We start from the raw sequence: 17,946 nt of genomic DNA on the forward strand, positions 1-17,946 counted from the left end.
GGACCCCTGCTAAAACAAAATAGGGACAATTCTGCGATCACTTTCAGCTGTCCTCCCCACCCTCTACCCCAGTAGTCCCTAATTTCTATTGAAAGGGCAATACATCTTCAAAAGCAAATACATCTTCAGGGCACCTTCCCACCCATGCTGAGTCCCAGGGAGGTTGCCTGCCCGTCTCCCCTGCATTGTTTAGCAAAAAGAGCATTTTACAGACTCAGGAATTTCATGCTCATTTCCTGCTCTAGGACCAGAGATGACTTTAAATAGTTGAATAATTGTTCAATTCAAAGATATTTTAGACAGTGTAAATACAGAGCTGCACTTATCAAAGGAAATTTGCAGGTTTTGCTTGTACTTTTATTTCAGAAGTGCATTGCTATAGATCTTGGTTTTAATTCATTTCCATGTGTGTATATTCACAGGTTCCATGTTTCCTGGGCACCAGGGATTTACACATTTTACTTCCTGACTACCTTCCCTGCACCTCTGGAATGAGATCTTGGCAATAATTAAGAGTCAATATATTAGATGTTGTTGTACTATGCTTTTTTTTTTTTGCCCCACTTATTTAAAGAAGTAGGTATTGCACTGAAACAATACTCAATGATCTTTTGCTAAATAAATTTTAATATTTTGTAAAGTGTGTTTTCTAAATTCCTATGCAATTTTCATGAAACACTCAAGCTTCCCAGGCCCTCCTACTCAGGAACACTAAGTGGAATATTTTCATATGCTGGGGTTGAGCTGCAATCGCCTCTAAATTTTATTTATGCACTTAAGCCCAAAAAGCTATTTTGTATTACAGAAACGTCAATGTTATTCCTACTTGCATTTTCTCTTTTTCTTTGGTAAGAGTGTTGATCCTAGCTAGTAATCCCTTCCAGAGTTGCTTTTCCTTGAACAAATTAAATTTACAAACACCGAAGCAGAACCAAGCTATTCCTTTGCTCTTATGTGCAGGCTCCATGTGATCCCTTTAGGCCACAATACCACTTTGAATACTTAATGTTGACTTGTCAAGTTTCACCAACTGCACAGTGATATGGACAGGATTAAATCTTGTCTTATTTTACCATCTCCCTAGCCAGGCAGCAGCAGGGTATGGAGGGCTCATGGTGTTTCACTCTGTTCCACCACCGCAGTGCAAATAAGCGTGTTAGTGAATCTGCTGACATTCAGCACCTTGACGCAAATGAGAACATTTTTCTAGGTCTGAAATGGATTGTCAAGTAGCATTCTTGTCAGGGTTGTGTAGTGCATAAGCAGAAGTCATTATGTTTACACCCAGAAGATATTTTGATGGTGAATTAAGGGCTGACCTTCATATCATACCATTTATTAGAGCAAGCTTTTTAGTAAGCTCCATTTAATGGCTCAGAATAAGGTTAACTATTTATGTTCCATGCCTGAACTCGCAAGGAAATTGAACATTAAACTCTATACATTGTGAGCTGCTTGGCTTTTCAGCTGCCTCTTGTTTTGTGGTTGAAAGGTAAAGTTCTTGTGTTATTTTTGTTGTTGTTAATTTAAGTTTGGATGATTCTTTAATTGGAATATTGTAAAATGATTTGTCTGTCAGATGGTGGATGTCCTGCAAGCTTATTTTCCTCAGAGACTATCAGACTGTTTTTCCTTTCTGACTGCCCAAAGGAAATTACAATGTAGTGTACTCATAATCATGTTATCTCTTTTATAGCTGCAGATCATTTTTATGGCAATGCAGCTGTACAAAGTCCTGATCAATATCTGGAGATGTGCTATCCTTTTAAGTTATGTTACTGCCAAATTTTAGACATGAAAATATTCCAGGTGAAGCACTATTTGGTTTCACATGTTTTACAATATCAAAAAACAGTTCTCAGGCTTCATTAGATATGAAAGCATTGATTTTTTTTGGGGGGGTGAGGGGATGTAATACTTTGCACTGTTGTCAAATAGAGTCTACCTGTTCTAATGCAGCATTGTCTTTTCTGCTGAAAAAATGGTTTCCTATTTTCAAATAAATGCTTCTGTCCTTGTTTTTTGAGGAACTGTATATTTAGCAATCTGTACTGTATGGTGTGAAATACTAGAGTATCTGCTGGTATCCTCCTAGTCAGAAACTATGCAAAAAATATTTATACATTACATACATATAAAGGCTTATTGAATTAATTTGATACAGGAGTTGGAATTCTCTCTATTTAATTTTTCTCAAGACTAGTTTGGAACTCTAGCTAAAGAGAAACAGATTAATACTGGACCTCAGTTTTCCTGTTTATCAATGACCAGGTGCTTGTTAAATAAATTTTAAAAAGTGGCAGTGGTTGATATGAATGTTATTTCTTTGCAAGTATCTGTTTATAATTCATTTAAATTGAAGAATTCTGTATTTCAGCTGGTACAGTGTAGTGGTTCTGAAAACACTGCAAACTGGTGATAATTTTTTTACATTTTAGGCACAGGTTTTGCCACCATTTCAAGGTTAATTCACCTTTACAGAATTAATTTGTATGGATTTAGCAATCTTTAATGTTCACACATGCTTTCAGCGACCCTCAAAACTTTTTTAGTAGGTAAGCCTAAGTATGTTTGTAGTAGGTGAGAGTACTTGAACCAATAGAGAAGTCACATCATGGTTGAATTAACACTTTGTATTCATGATGTTTTAATAGACTTTTTTTTTTTAGATAGCAAATTAATGTGCCTTTTGCCTCAGTCTATTACTACCAGGATGATTACTAAGAAAGTTTTATATATGAGATTTTTTTAATTCTCAGATTCACATCTGAACTATTGACATAAAGTTTGGAAAAACATGCAACCTCATTAACAATTTAATACTAATTGATAAAAAATGACATTTATATATGTATTCATAAAACACATAGAAAATTCATACTGCAGCTACACTGCTGGAGCATCTCTCACTTTTATCTGAGCTCTTCCATAAAACTCTGTATAATAATAATTGTAAAGGACAGTGATTCAAGGTTATTCTTGCTCAAATCTTCCACTTTTTGTTCTACAAAGATCAGAAAATTAAAAAAAAAAATCATCATAATGCAGAAATGAAAGTATGGTCATGTTTAGTAGATTATGACCCAGAGGAAAGAATGTGAACAGCATGGCTGCAGAGAGAAAATTTTATTGATGTATGTGAAACTGCCAAAGTAAGAATTGGCTGAAGGAAGTGAGCCAGCAGTCTAACTACAATCAATATCCAGGTTAAGTAAACAATTACAGTCTGCCAGAGCTGGAGGAAAATCCACACAGCCTGACAGGGTACCTGAAATGACTTTAGGTATAAATTCTGAATTTACTTCATGGAGAGCTTTTCTTGTCATTTGTAATTGATTTTTTTTTTTTTTTTGCAATCTATAAGCCAAAAACTATTCTCAGTGTATGAGGAGCTTTTGCTAAGTCCTTGTAAACAAAGGATGCATTTTAGTTAATAGTGGAGGTTATTTTAAAAATCTGGAAACTGGTGAGACTCAGAAGTGACCAAAGAACAATTTATCTTTACAGACAATCTGACTGGTCAGGGAAGCAGGTTTATGAATAATTTAAAAATACAAAGGAGTAATACTGGGGTCTTTTGTGAGCACCGATCTTCCCCAATATAGAAGATGTCACACTTAAAATGGGAATGGCTGCCTTTACAGTATTTTAGGATAGTTTTCTTATCAAAGATTAACATGTGGAAATGCCCTTGTGTGAAAACTTGGCAGTTGGTCTAAGATTCTTCCTCCACCTGACCATCCTCTTCCTCTCCTAACTTTATTTGTTATAAAGTTGCTGAATAGCTCAGAATAGTTTCAACACCTTTAAAAGAGATACCTAAATCTCAAAAAAATACTGAGATAGATTTATAGAAGAATGAATGATTGTTGCACTATGCCTTGATCTCTTACCCCTTAGGCAAAACTTCTCAGGAAACCTCAAAACTTTCCTGCCAGAATAAATACATATAAAACTGGTAGTATAGTAGACAACTGTGCTACTCATGTGCCCTAATTTTATATTTAGCCCCCCCATATGTCTTCATTATTTAAAAATATCTATTGCTTCTGGTGGACAGTAAAGTGACAGCGTATTTATTTCCCATTTCTCAGAACACATCAAAAGCAACAAACCAGTGGTGTCCCCTCACCACTGCATGACATGCTTGGGATTAGCTAAGGTATGTGATCTATCTGGTGGGAATGCTAATAGCAAATGTGTGCACGAACACAAGTGCACAGGGCAGCAGACTTCAGTAATTTTGTATATTTTTTTATTTTAATTTCCTCTTAACATGTCTTAGTGTGTTTGCATTGTGTACAATTTTGGAGGCTCTGTGTCTTGAAAACTGAGAAGTATTTGTCTCCAGATACTGAGAATAACTACTGCCAAATTCTAGAAAAGAGTGGCAGGGAAAGCAATTTAAATTTCAAGACTTTATACCATGATGTAGTCCAAGAATAGAGTGACTTTGGACAGTATGGTCAGACTGCAGCTGCAAGAGCTCTAGATCAGATGGGAAGGAAGTATTCCAGCAGATGTGATTTACAGTGGCAGCACAAGCAGTCATTTGCTTCCTGCAGTTTTCTCTGTTGTGAGAAAATGAAAATGACCAGATTGGTCTGTGTCTTAGAGGGGACACAATGGAATTAATTAGGTCATTATTATATCCAACAGATTTTATGTAATAGCAATGCACTGATGATGTTGATCCTGTGGATTTGCAGAAGAAGTTCTGTTTAAAATGAGGTTGGTGGATAGACTGTGGCATTCAAATACTGTGTTCTGGTGAGTTGCAGTGAGCTCTGTAGTTAGCACTGGTACTTGTTTACTGCTGAGAGAAACAGAAAAGCTGTTAGGCAAGATGAAACTGCAGGGGAGAGTAGGTGTACGTCCCCAGCTGCCAGGAATTAAATCCCTGTCATATTACATGAAAGCTTAAATACATTGAATTTCTCTTCTTTATTCATCTTTCTGATAAGCAATTGCTAGAAGGATGCTGTAGACTTCAAAAAGGAAGACTATAGGAATGAATATACATAAGAGGCATGTAATACAATAATTGCACTTAACCTACTCCATATTCTAAAAAAGTTTAGAAATCAGAGAGGTTGGTTCCTTCTGCCTTTAATATTGTGCTTTTCTTATCTGTGAAGCTAAGTTCCATGATATTTTTGGCTTTGTTGAGCTTCTGAAGCATTAACAGAATAGTATTTTCCTTTCTATATGCCATATCACTTAAGACAGCAAATGACCATCTGTTAGATTGCATTCCTCAGCCTGTGGCCACATATACTATAGTAGTTGTTTTGGTGCTCTGTTAAAATTTCTCTTCAAACTGAGTTCATGATTTATTCTATCAAATTATTCACATTTCTATACTGTACATGAAACTATTGAAACAGACTAGAATTTTAGATTTTTCTTGTTCTCATGTGATATGCATGAGGAAGAAAGCAATGAGCAGATCACAACTATTGGAAAGGGTACATGTTCCATGTTCAACATCTCTGAAAGCACCTTTGGTTTTGCTCAAGAGAAATTCCAGTTTAACCATTCTAGCACCTTTGAGACTATCTCTTAGATGGGCAAACTCTGTTGAGGCCAGACTAATAGCTGAGTGTAGAGAGAAGGGTCTCAGTGGTAAACTCATCTGGTTTTCAACCAGCTGGGAATTACTCCAGCTCTTTAGCAGGCTGGAATACTTTAGGAGTGCCTTCATGTGAATTTGTATTTCTGTGTTTCTGAAAGCCCTTCAAGCCATCAGGAGGAATGATACAAGACTTGGAGGACTTATATTTGGCACCCATTCTGCCAAAAATATCTCATATAATTTCCTATAAGCTGTGTGGATTCTGTTTGAAGCCCTGTGCTGCTAAGGCAATACAGAAGTGTTTTGGATATAGTGCTGCAGCCATTCTTGCCTTCAGCTATTCCCTCTGCTAAGAAGAGTAATTGAATAGATTGGAGCAAATCTCCTTTGATATCTGTGTGCCTTTTGAGGGCTTTAGGAGCATACCCCTAAATTAGAAGATTCCTAATTCCTGTGCTTTGCACAACCAGTTCAGATTATTCACCAGACAACAAATTAGCTGAAGGTTTCCATGAAAATATGCTACTGTTTTTAGGATGCTTTAACTTTAATTTTACATGCACACTGGAACAAAAAAACATGCCTGATAGGAGTACAGAATGGAGGTGAAAGTAAATAATAAACGCAAACATGGTAGTTATTAACTTAAACTCAGATGAAGAAAGGTTTCAACAATCCACTGAAACCCAGATGAAAGGTTTCAACAGTCCACTGGTTATGCAGTATATTTAAAAGTATAATCTAATTAACAAATCTTTTTTTTCTCATTATATTTTAGTACAAAAAAACCAAGTGATGTAGTAACATGCAGATCAGGATGGAAACTGGAGGAATGGGTCTCCAGTAAAAATATGGCCTGAAATGCAAATGATTTTTAAACAAAAGTATGTCTATTTAAAAAATTAATCAGTCAATTTTTAGGTTACCACAATGCAGAGTGGAATGGATGCAAATTATCTGGTGGTTGATCAAGAGGTAGGTAATGGTGTGTACTGCTGTATATTGAAGAAGCTGAAAATTGGAAATAGCTTCTGTAATCTGCCTCTGGGGGTTGAGGTTGGCATGATGGATAAAATGAGTCTGAAGCCAAGAAACAGGGTAAGACAGATTTTTTGGACTACCCAACCTATCTCCTGTTAACAGAAAAAATCGGTTCAAGTGTTTTCCAATGATGATGGAACTGACATTGAGCAGAAACACAGTTCAAAAAATGAGATGTGGCACTGAGATAGGCTTTAGTAGTCGTGATGCATTAGGTCAGAGGTTGGACTTGATGATCTTGGAGGTTTTTTCCAACCTTAATGATTCTATGTTAGATGGATTACAAGCATATAGTGGAAAAACATGTGAGAAATCTGATGTGGTAATCACAAAAGGTAGAATTGCATGTTAATTTATGAGGCAGATTAAAGAAATTAATAGTTTTAGTGTAGCTATGTTTTTTGAATCAAAAACACCTTAAAATCAGGGAATGATAGAAAAATTCCATGAGTTTTGTGGGTCTGTGGGATATTGTAGGGTTGAATTTGCATACTAAAAGGGATCTTTTTAAAGCATTTTATATTTTAACATTCTGTGCGTGGTTAAAGCTTTTAAGTACTACTAGGAGTTGTGACCATATGGGTGGGCAGCCCTGCATATGGAAGTATTTAACTTCAGAATAGCTTGAAGAAGAAATGCTGATAATACTGGTTATTTCTGCTGATAATAGCTGGCAGTTTTTTCACTTCATCAATAAGGCTTCATTTAAGTAATGAAGATATTCTAGATGAGGTGATTGAGGAATGTATGATGTATGATTCAGATAAAATTAAATGACAAGAGGAAAAGAAATCTGTGTGTAAATGAGGATTTCAAAGCTTAATACTCTAGAGATGTGAATCAATCTACCAAAGAAGCCCAGAAACTTAAATGTGGAAAAGGTCTGGAACTTCCTTATTCAAAAGCTTTTAACACTCTCTGGCATAAATATCTGGAACAAAGAAAGAAGCATTGTAGAAATACTATAACTGGATCAATAGCCATATAATTAAAAGTAAATTAGCAGAGTGTAAAAAGATTGCAGAAAGGACTGACAGGAGTAGAAATGTATGCAAAAGAGTTAGAAAAGGGTAGGAGTAAGGTAAATTAAAGTCAAGCAGAGCTAGACCTTGCACTGGATATTAAACATGATAAAATTACTCAGCCTTAAGCAAGTAGATTCAGAAGCAAGCCACTAAGAACAACATGTAGTCACTGTTGAGGTATTAAATGTATTGCCCCAAAAATAATGAAATATGTTATTCTGTCTTTATTAGAGGCATTGGTGCTGATTGTGGTGAGGAGGTTGCATTGTAGGAATAAATCCACAGGCTTAATAAAAATCATTGCAGCCAAGATCCAAGCAGTTTGATGGAGTGAAGGATGGCAATCAACAGTTCCTTGGCCAGAAAGATCGTCGCTCATGAAGTCTCATATCTGAACATATGACAGCAAATACACAGTGATTAGGGAGAAAGAGTAATGATCCAAATGGTTAGAGGTGCATTAGTCCTACCTTGAGGCTTGAGAACAACTTTTGAAGGAATCCTTCCTGTACCTGTAAATAAATGCTTGACTGATTCTAGTTTTGATTTTAAACGTTGGCTGTCACAGCCAATGTTGGCAGTGCTGCAGGCACTGCACGCACACATATCCTCAGAGACCATGTGTTTTTAGGGGCCAGTTTACTTCTGTACAATTTGAATCTTTAAGTAGTATTAGGGGGTTTTTTTTGTTTGTTTTTTTTTAAGTATCTGAGCATGGCTCAGTCTAGAAATTATTCTTAATTCCTTGCCTGTAATTTAATTTCATGCATATTGGGCAGATGAAGCTTTGTTGTTTGTTTGAGTTGTAGGCTAAAATTTTCTCATACAATGCACCAAAATTTAATATAGGTGCAGAACAGAGATTGTGGAGTTTCTGTGAGATTCTCCTCCCACTCACAAGTGCAGCGAACTCTGAACTGATCTGAACTTTCTTCTTGAGATTGAGAGAGATTGTGAAGAACACACTTGAGTCTACAAAGATTTTCCCATGAGAATCAAGTCCACTGGATGAATTTCAAATTTTGTCCTGTAAGGTAAGTACTTTAGATCTCTTACTAGCACTAGGCATAAATCAAGTTGTGAATTGCAATCTGTTTAGAAAAGTTAAAATTATTTCTAAGTTGTGTATAAGTGGTGATGTGAATGAGGTGAAAAAGCCTACAACAGATCTTTTCCCAATAGGTTTCCTGACAAAGGAATTTTCTTCTTGATTATCAGAATGAACAGCCTGACAAAAAGCATCCTAAATACCAGATTTTCTCTACTTTATCTGCTGGAAGTGTAAGAAAAATAGGTTTAACCGAAATACCAGAGAGTAAGTCACACTTTGTGGCCTGTGATCTTCCCCACAGTTTAGGACTGTCTGTTGGACTGAGGTTTGAGAAGTTCTTTCCAGAACTAAGATGAGGTGGTGGTGAGCATTTTTACAACATAGATCATTTTAGTATTAAAATTATCAGTGCTTATACTCAATAAAGAGTGCTGGAAGAGGACTGTGTGATGAATAATAAGCTTAGGCAGTGCTGATAAATGAAAAATAAAACATGGTTTTAGAATTTGCTCAGAAGAGCTTGTTAATCTTTAAATTTTCCGAAAATTAAATATTGGATTATTGGTAATGCCTGGCATCCTTTGTAAGAATGTAATTCAGATACACTCACCAAAAGAGCTCACATCATTAGTGGGGCGATTGTGTCATCTTCCATTGAAATATTTCACACCACTGGTGTTTCTTGGCAGACTGACATGTTTTCACTTGACATTGCTTTAACCTCTGGGAAAGAAAGCCCTACCTTTCTGTGAATAATTCATTAGTGAGCCATCACGCTGAAATATTCCCTTCTTTTGAGGAAGGAGGGGAGGGATACCAAAGCTACTTACTTTTGGTTTTGGGGGCTTTTTTAAAACTTTTTTTAATTCTACCTTGCAGTCTTAACATTTCCTAAATGTTCTTCCACTAACATAGAACTAACTCTCAGTTCTGATCCTTTGGTCTGTGAATTAATCCATATAATTTTTCCAAAGGGTTCTGGATCAGAGCAGTGGAAAGCTGCTGATGCAGTTTAACGTTTCTGATAGTGCTGGGTTGTCTGGAACTGAACAATAATGCCAGTAAATCGAACTTTCAGAAATCCAGCTAAGAAGAATGGCTGGTTGTTTAGTAAAATGTGCCAAAACATGTTTGAAATGACTGTGTAGGTTTACACTGCCAGCAGTGAGCATGCAGGACACGTAGTACGCTCCTGGCAGAACCAGGGGAAGGAACCTTTTCATATTTGACCGAGAATGGAGGGCTCAGCATTCACAGGCATGTTTAAAGCACTGGTAGAAATGTGTACATGGAGTTGGTTTGTCTGACTTCTGAAGTGTAAAAAGCCTGTATCTTCACTTTACCTGGGTAAGTGTTCCTATTGCTAGTAATGATTTTAAGAAACAAGTTGAAATAGAAGATCCAGTACAGCTTTTTTAAAAATTTATGTTAGGAATTTTTTTTTTTTTTGAGTTTGAAGGCTCTACCAATTACTTTATTTTCCTAAAACTGTATCGGTAGCAAGTGTTCACTTTGTTCTTTACTTTTTCACTTCTAATATGTATTTTTTCATGTCTACTAGAAAAGCTTGACTCTTAGTTTAAAGCATATTCTTGATAACAGACAGGCAAGGGCTGGATGAGCTGTTCTTCTATTCTTATGTGCAATATCTTGGGTATTTGAAGGGCTCTTTAGTGATCCCTTCCTCTAAGAAGCTCAAATAATTCCTGGTCTTTTATTAATCTGTCAGAGTAGGGGTTGCTTCTGAATTTATCTTAGTATTTCTGTCTGAAACAGCTGTGCAGCCTATGCTTCAAATTGCCAGCATTAAATCAACATAGTTTTCCTCCTCATTCTTCATCAATTTGTCATATAGATAAGCCCACTACCTGCACTAGCAATCTTCCATTATTCACTGTTCTTGCTGGTTTCTTCCATATACTCCCATGAACACCCACAAAGGCTTTTTACCCTCAGATGTATTCTGTCTTTCTCTCTTTAGGTTTTTTAACTCCACTGCAGAAGACAGTGTCTACAGATAGCTAATGACTCTAAAATTGAGCATGACATATGACTTATTTTGCCAGTGATATACTAGGTGATTTGAACTTTAATATCTTGAGATCATATAAAGGAAATTTTAAAAATTATAAAGCACATAGAAAGGAAAAAAATCACAAGAAAAAGGCATCTTGGTGTTTTTTGTCATTTATGTAAAGTCTAACATCCAAATTTATTTTCTAATTACTAAAAGTGTACACACTGAAAATGTACACGTTTGAGAAATAAAAATGAATACTGTACCCTCCATTATGCACTGTGCAGAAAGTGTCCTTCATGATCAGAGTTCAACCCCATGAAATTTAATCTTCATTCAGATTCCTCTGGGGATTTTTTTTCATATATTTGCCTGTCTTTAAATGTGCTTTTGTGACATCTGTATATGTAACCTCCACAACTAAGATGTGCTTATTTGCATTGTAAAAGAGTAAAGTGTTTCCAGTGCCAGTGTTATAATGAGTACTATGTTTAAAAGATCATGCCTCATTTTTCTATGTGCTGTGTCGGCTGCAGTGTTGTAGTCTGTCCTGATATTTCACTGTATAAATTAGACAGCTAAGGAAGGGAGAAGGAGAGCAGCAGATACAGATTGAGTGACCTGTTCCATATCGCAACACACAACTTTGACAGCATGAGAAGCAGATTCCTAGCCCAGCTACTAAACTAGGAGTCATCAGAAACGTAGTCCTGATTTTTAAGAAGAGGTGAGGAGTTTGGAATTGTCTTGGATTTTATTTTTGTCCTTTTTGTGCCTCTGTACATAAATAATTATAACTATAAACAGTGGCTGTTTTAAACCTCTTTGAAACTGTTTCAGAAACTACTGCTTCCAATTGTCATTCTGGAATGTTTTTCTAAAATGGAAAAAAAAGTAACTTTTTTCATAGGAAGAAAGACATTTCAAAGGTTTCTGTTTTTTCTCCATTAGAGCTCAAGAATAAGTTGTAAAGGGGCGTATGTTTTTCAATGTGTAACTTCATTTATGCACATACTGGATGCTAAAAAATGAACTGATAGACTTTTTAAAAAGGAATAGATATATTTGCATGGAGAAAGATTAGCAAAATAATCTAAACACCTGAAGAAATAAATAGTTAGGAATGGAAAAAATGGAGACTCCTCTAAAAATGTTTTGCAAGGTGTTTGCAAATAAATACTTTAAGGTGAATCCTATTTCAAATGAGACCAAAGCTGCTGATTCCCTTTGCTTCCCTGTTGGTGCTGCAGGTGCCCCAGGCTTTTTTCTCCAGAGCAGCTGTGCTCCACTGACACAAATGGCACTTCCTGGGGCCTACATCTTTGGTTACATCTTTAGTACAAGAGTCTTTGTAATGTGCAGTGGGATATTTCAGTAATGCTTTCAAATGGCTACTAAACCACAACACTGCATAAGCAAATCACAACTGCTTGCTTGCACACAGAGCTGCCAGTGACTCAGCTACCTGTGTGTTATTCCCTTCAAAGGGGAGCCACTAGAAAAATTATAGGGAGGCAAGGCAGTGTATGAAAAAAACCAGATGCTTAGTGATGTAATCTTACTGCTGTCTGTCTTCCCATCTCCCTCCCAATTTTCTGTTTTATGATCACCAGAATACTGAGTTTTCATAGCTCAACTTATTTTTTTTGCCTCACATCACAGGGAATGCCTAACAATGTCAAATACGGAAAAGCTGATTCAAAGTATGCCTATATCTTCAAAAAGGTCCCAGTTTTTACCTGCACAAAGTGAACATTTTGCTTGTGAGAGTGTGATATGATGCACATTAACAGAATGCTTTACCTTTTCCATAGCAATGGTCTCTTAATTTAGAATTTGTGCATTAAAGCAGGAGTAAACTCAAATGATGATTGTAAAGCTCACAGCCTGTTCTGCAGGATAGAAATTAATAGGATAAAGAAAAAAGTTAAACATTGTTGAGGAACTGTAGCAGAATGTTCCTTTCTCTTCCCTAGTATCCTAAATATTAAAAAATATTTAAATATTAAAAAGGAGCCATATTTGAGTTGACTTTGGTGCAGCATGTTTTCCTGGCTTCTCAGGACCTTATCCAGGACATGCAGAGTTTATCTGCCAAGGATTTTGCAGCTGTGGAGGTCGTTGAACTCAAAAGTGGTGCAGGACTCTTCACCTAGCTCTAAGGACTTAAGTGTCAGGTTGGAAGGCTATTGTGTGAAGGTATTAAGATACCCAGTAAAGACTAATGTGCACTTCTTGGGCCAAGTAAACAGGCACTTAAAAGTTTTTCTGGGTGTTTAGAAACTGAGCCGCACAACAGCCAGCACTATCTGGTCCTAGGCTTTTTTATTTTCATAGCTTCATGCTTTGGTCATTAGCTTATTCTGCCTTTAAATACAGTTTATAGCTTGTCAGGTTTTTAGTTTGAGGAGTTTAGCTTGTCATCCTTCATCCATGAAGTTGTATCTCTACTATGAAAAGGAGAGTAGTAACACTTCAAAAACCAGCATGTATTTCAGGCAGACCCTGTATACTTATAAAATGTTAGAATTTAGGATTTTTCCAATGACAGCCATGGCTGCTTTGTTTAATAGCAGGCTTCTGAAAGATCCTTTCCTAGCCAATGTTGTTTACCTATCTGTCCCTTCAAGAGAAAGGAGACACAGATCTTGCATTTGAGTTACTCTTTCTCCAGCTGGAAACGTTGCGTAGTGCATTCTTTACTGTATTTATTACAGAGTATGTGGTACCTGCTTGAGTATGCCAAGACCACATACTTGAATTGCTTTTCTTTTTTATTGTTCATTAAATTTGCCCAATGATTTACACTTAAATCTCATTTTTGCAAGAGAATTTCAGTCTCAACTTGCATTCTCTACTATTTATTTTGTCATCAAAACTATTAAAATTCATAAGTGATTTGGCACTCTTGTCTATTTGTTAGGCAGTTTATTTGGGAACAATTATGGTTATCTCCTAGGTATTTCCATCATGTTTTTCTGAAACACAGCATTTGGCTCTACAGTATTTGAAAAAATCAGTGATTGAAATCTGAACTGTACGCTACCATGATAGAAACTATATCCTGGTTTTGTTTTCTGCCTGGGGAGGAATCGGGTTTCAGCTCAAATGGTCATGGTTGTCCCTCTGTATTTTGTTTCTGGTAGGTTGTTCTACAAAACTGCAGAGTAATGATAGAGAATAAAAGCCTCCTGAATATATCCTAAATGTTTTGACATGTATATGTTTTACAGACATGTTGATTTGCCAGCACAGAATATTTGTAATTTCAAGGGTTTAGTTTCCTTATAGTTTGGATAGGATTTTTGTGTGTCAGAGAAGAAATGTCTGTCTTCAACTGTTTTTTTGCAATAGTGTAAGGCAATTATAAATATGTCTGGTAAAAATAGTTTCCTTTAATTCTTTAGTAGGTGTTGCTTAAATTCATCAGTTTCTTTATATATGTATGTGAATTCAAAGACTGAAGATTAATATGTTTGAGAAAGTTAAGAGCTTCTGGGAAGGGGACAGTGTACAGTTACTCAGATTCAGCATAAGTGAGACTAGAGATGCAAATAACTGCTTTTAATATTGAAAGCCGTACCTGATTTTCTTCTGATGGTTTGTGTCATTTCAAAAATGTGATTTTAAAGGTGAAGCTTTCTATGTAGCTGTCAAAATTTTATATTTCACATTTCTGAAATAATCAAATTACATCTTCTTATACATAACTAGAGAGACTGAGGTGCTTTTCACATGCAGTATTGCACTTAGCACAAAAACAAATGCTAATGTGACTATCAGTACAGGACCAAACTTTATCTGAGATCTAGGGTGTTGCCATGGCAATTCCAATTGTTGGAAAAAAATCTCTTTTGTGCTTCATTCTGACATTAAATTGCAAAATGATGATTATGAAGAAACATACAACCCAAAAGGGGGAGGAAAATCTCTTCTTGAAGATGTAAAACATACTTTCTATCACATTTACTTTTTAGGAAACAGAGTGTGTGCCCAGATTGTTATGAGCTGTATTTTTTGCAGATTCAGATATATTGTTATTTCTCAAGCTGCCATAATAATATTCAATGTTATTTCTCCCAAATGTAATAATCAACATGATAAGGAACACAGAGACATATATTCCATTTCCTACACGAAATATCAGTTTCTAGTGTATGTTATACTGCTGATGTGGCCTTTTTGCTTTTAACAACACTGCCTATGTTAGTTGAAGCATATCTAAAATACAGATATTGCTTAAGTTATTTATATCTATATATCAGCTCTGTAATCTATGTGCAATAGAATAGCTCATGCTAGCCAATAGATCAGTCATTTCTGTTTAGTTATAAAATAGTTTTTCTACCAATACATCTCACTGTGAGAAAATTGATACGGCTATTACCTGTTCCTTGCTAAATCAATACACAAGTTTTAAATAAATAAAGAAATAAATAATAACACACCCCTATGCCCTTCCCCCCAAAACCCCAACAGCCAAACAGCAAAACCACACAATCCTTCCCAAAAAGAAGCAAATGAAGGAGTACAGTTAAAATGTGATTTGCACTGCAATTCATACTGAAGGTTACTGTGTTTATACATTCTTTCATGTAGGAAATGTGTAAAATGGGAAACATTTCCAGAACAGAACTAATTCTTGCAGTGCTGCATTGCTGCTTTATAAATAAATCATTGTCCTTTCTGTATTGATCACTGGAACAATCCAGTCGAAGAATGCTGACTTAGTGCAGCCCTTTGCAGGACGGCTGGATTGAGAAAAAAAACAGGTGAGTGGGACCCAGCAGCAGAGAATTGGGAAAATCCCAGACTGGTTAGAGATCAGGTTTGGTGCAGGAAATCCTTGGCGGCTTGTATTTTACCTCCCAAACAACTGGACAAAGCAGCTGATTTCTACAAGATTTTCTGTCAGTCTTTTCATAGTGTGATTGATCAGGAGAAATTAAAAATAAGACAATACTAGTTGTAATAAGTGGATAATACTGTAAATCCATGTTTAATGTATTGTGATTTTTTTCAGAAAACACATGAAGACCTTCCAAATTTAATTAATGATCTCAATTATGATATTTATTTGTCAAGAAATAAGGGCTCAAATCTGCCCGGAATACATTTGAATTTGTAGACTCGTAGAAATAGTATTGCATTCCTGTGAATTGAGGTGGAATCTATCACAGATAACCAAGATCACCCTTTGCCAATCTGACAGTTCCATGATTGTCAGGACTTGTGGTGTCAAGCCTCAGGGCTTTTCTGGAAATAGGAGTAGCCTGTTACAACGAGGAGCTGAGACCTACTATTTAGATTTGCATGTCTGACCAATAAGATCAGTATTGGATCTCAGAGGCATACACTTTTTAAAACATGGCTTTCACTGAAGCCTGTGGTAGACATCTGTAGCAAGAGTCTATACTCAAAATGTTGTTATCCAGAGCTTCCAGCTAGTTCTAAAATATAAACTTATTATTTTTTGTAAAATAAGATTTACTGGTAAATACAATGCTCAGCTGATGGCAGGTTATTCAGGGCCATGGTGATGCATTGCTTTTGGGGCATGCTGTCATCACATCATTTTTTTTCTGTTTCTCATTAATTACAAATACTTCCAGGATGCAGGTCTGTAAAATGTAATTATTTATTCCATTGGGTGTTTTATCTCTAGTGCTGCAATCAGAGGCAGCACACGCTGCTGTATTCTCACCAGCGTGCAGTGGGTGGCTACAGGAAGCAAAGGGGCTTGCAAAAGACTTTGCTGACTCCAGTCGAGGTGTGGGGCATGGAGCCGAACAGCTTCATGCGAGGTGGTGTGCGCTAGAACGCACGAGTGCTCCGGGTTGCCTCGGCCGTGCGGGGCTGGCTGGGGGCTCCTGCCGGTGCTAGCGGTGCCGGTACTGCCCGGTGCTGCCAGCGCCGCTACCGCTGGTGCCGGTACCGCTGGTGCTGCCGGTGCTGGTGCTGCCGGTGCCGGTGCTGCCGGTGCCGGTACCGCTGGTGCTGCCAGTGCCGGTGCTAGCGGTGCCGGTACTGCCCGGTGCTGCCGGTGCTGGTGCTGCCGCCCGTGGGGCCGCCGGGGCTGTGCGGTACCATGGACCCGCCCGCTCAGCCCCCTGCTGAACGCCCGGCTGACGGCAAAAGTTCTCCCAACCTGAATGATAAACCTGCACCAAATGGACTACAGGGAACAACTCTGGAGGTACAGAAAGAGGCTCCGTGTTTCGATTCTGGCGTGGCAGAAAGCACCTGGCACAGCCCTAGTTTCCACTGGACTGGCAGTGGATGGGCTTTCCTTTCCTCTCCCAGTGCCCAAGTATCAATCGGTTCGTGCCTTCTGCTAGGATGCTAAAAGGCCTGTAATTAACACGAGCATAACAATCCATGACGTATTTCGTTATCTGAAATAATGCGATCTATTAAACAAAAAACCCGGTGGTGTTTATTATTACCCCTGCGTTTGACCGTCTCCCTGTTCCAGCCAGAGCAGAGCCTGGCCGCTGGCCACTAGATGCCACTGTTGTATAAGAGCATGTTGGGCATAATGACTTAGACAATGAGTAATTTACTTAGAGAACATGCATGTGTATAATTAGGAGTCATCAATGTCTTTCTTTTAAAATAAAATAAGTTTACCATATCTAATTAGATATTTCTTATAAGATGGATTTCATTCTAATTGGGTAAAGCTATGCTACTGGTTTAAAATACAGCAAAGAATGTATTTGTATTCACTTTCACAGTTTCCATGTTTTTTTTAGTCCTTGCAATAAATGGATCTGATTACACCTTTTAAATCGATGTTCTCTCAAACTGGTATGACATAAATGATTGTTCTGTCATTGTGATTTTACTGCCATTGTTTTCAGCGTGTGAGGTTTTTTAGTGATATCTCTCTTAATCTCATTCTGTCTTTCCCTATCCTCCAGATTGTGATCTTAAATCTGCATGTTCTTTCTATCCAAACTGAAGTAATCTATTTAAAGAGCCAACAGCGGCCACCACGGACGACTCTGGCTTGACCATGACAGCGCAGGCTTTCCAGCAGCAGTGAGCTCAGTAATCCACAGCTAATGAGCCAGAGCTCCAAAATGTCCATTGTGCAGGGGCTTCTTTAAAAACTCAGATCTCCTGTAGCTGAGCATTGCCAATGGAAATCTAGATTTTACAGATGTTGGACTGTATCTAGCCTAGGTAAAATTCAAATTCAGTGGGTTTGTTGTTTTGTTCTTTTTTTTCAGGG

This window comes from Cinclus cinclus, chromosome 8 (assembly GCF_963662255.1).
Source record: "Cinclus cinclus chromosome 8, bCinCin1.1, whole genome shotgun sequence".
NCBI lineage: Eukaryota > Metazoa > Chordata > Aves > Passeriformes > Cinclidae > Cinclus > Cinclus cinclus.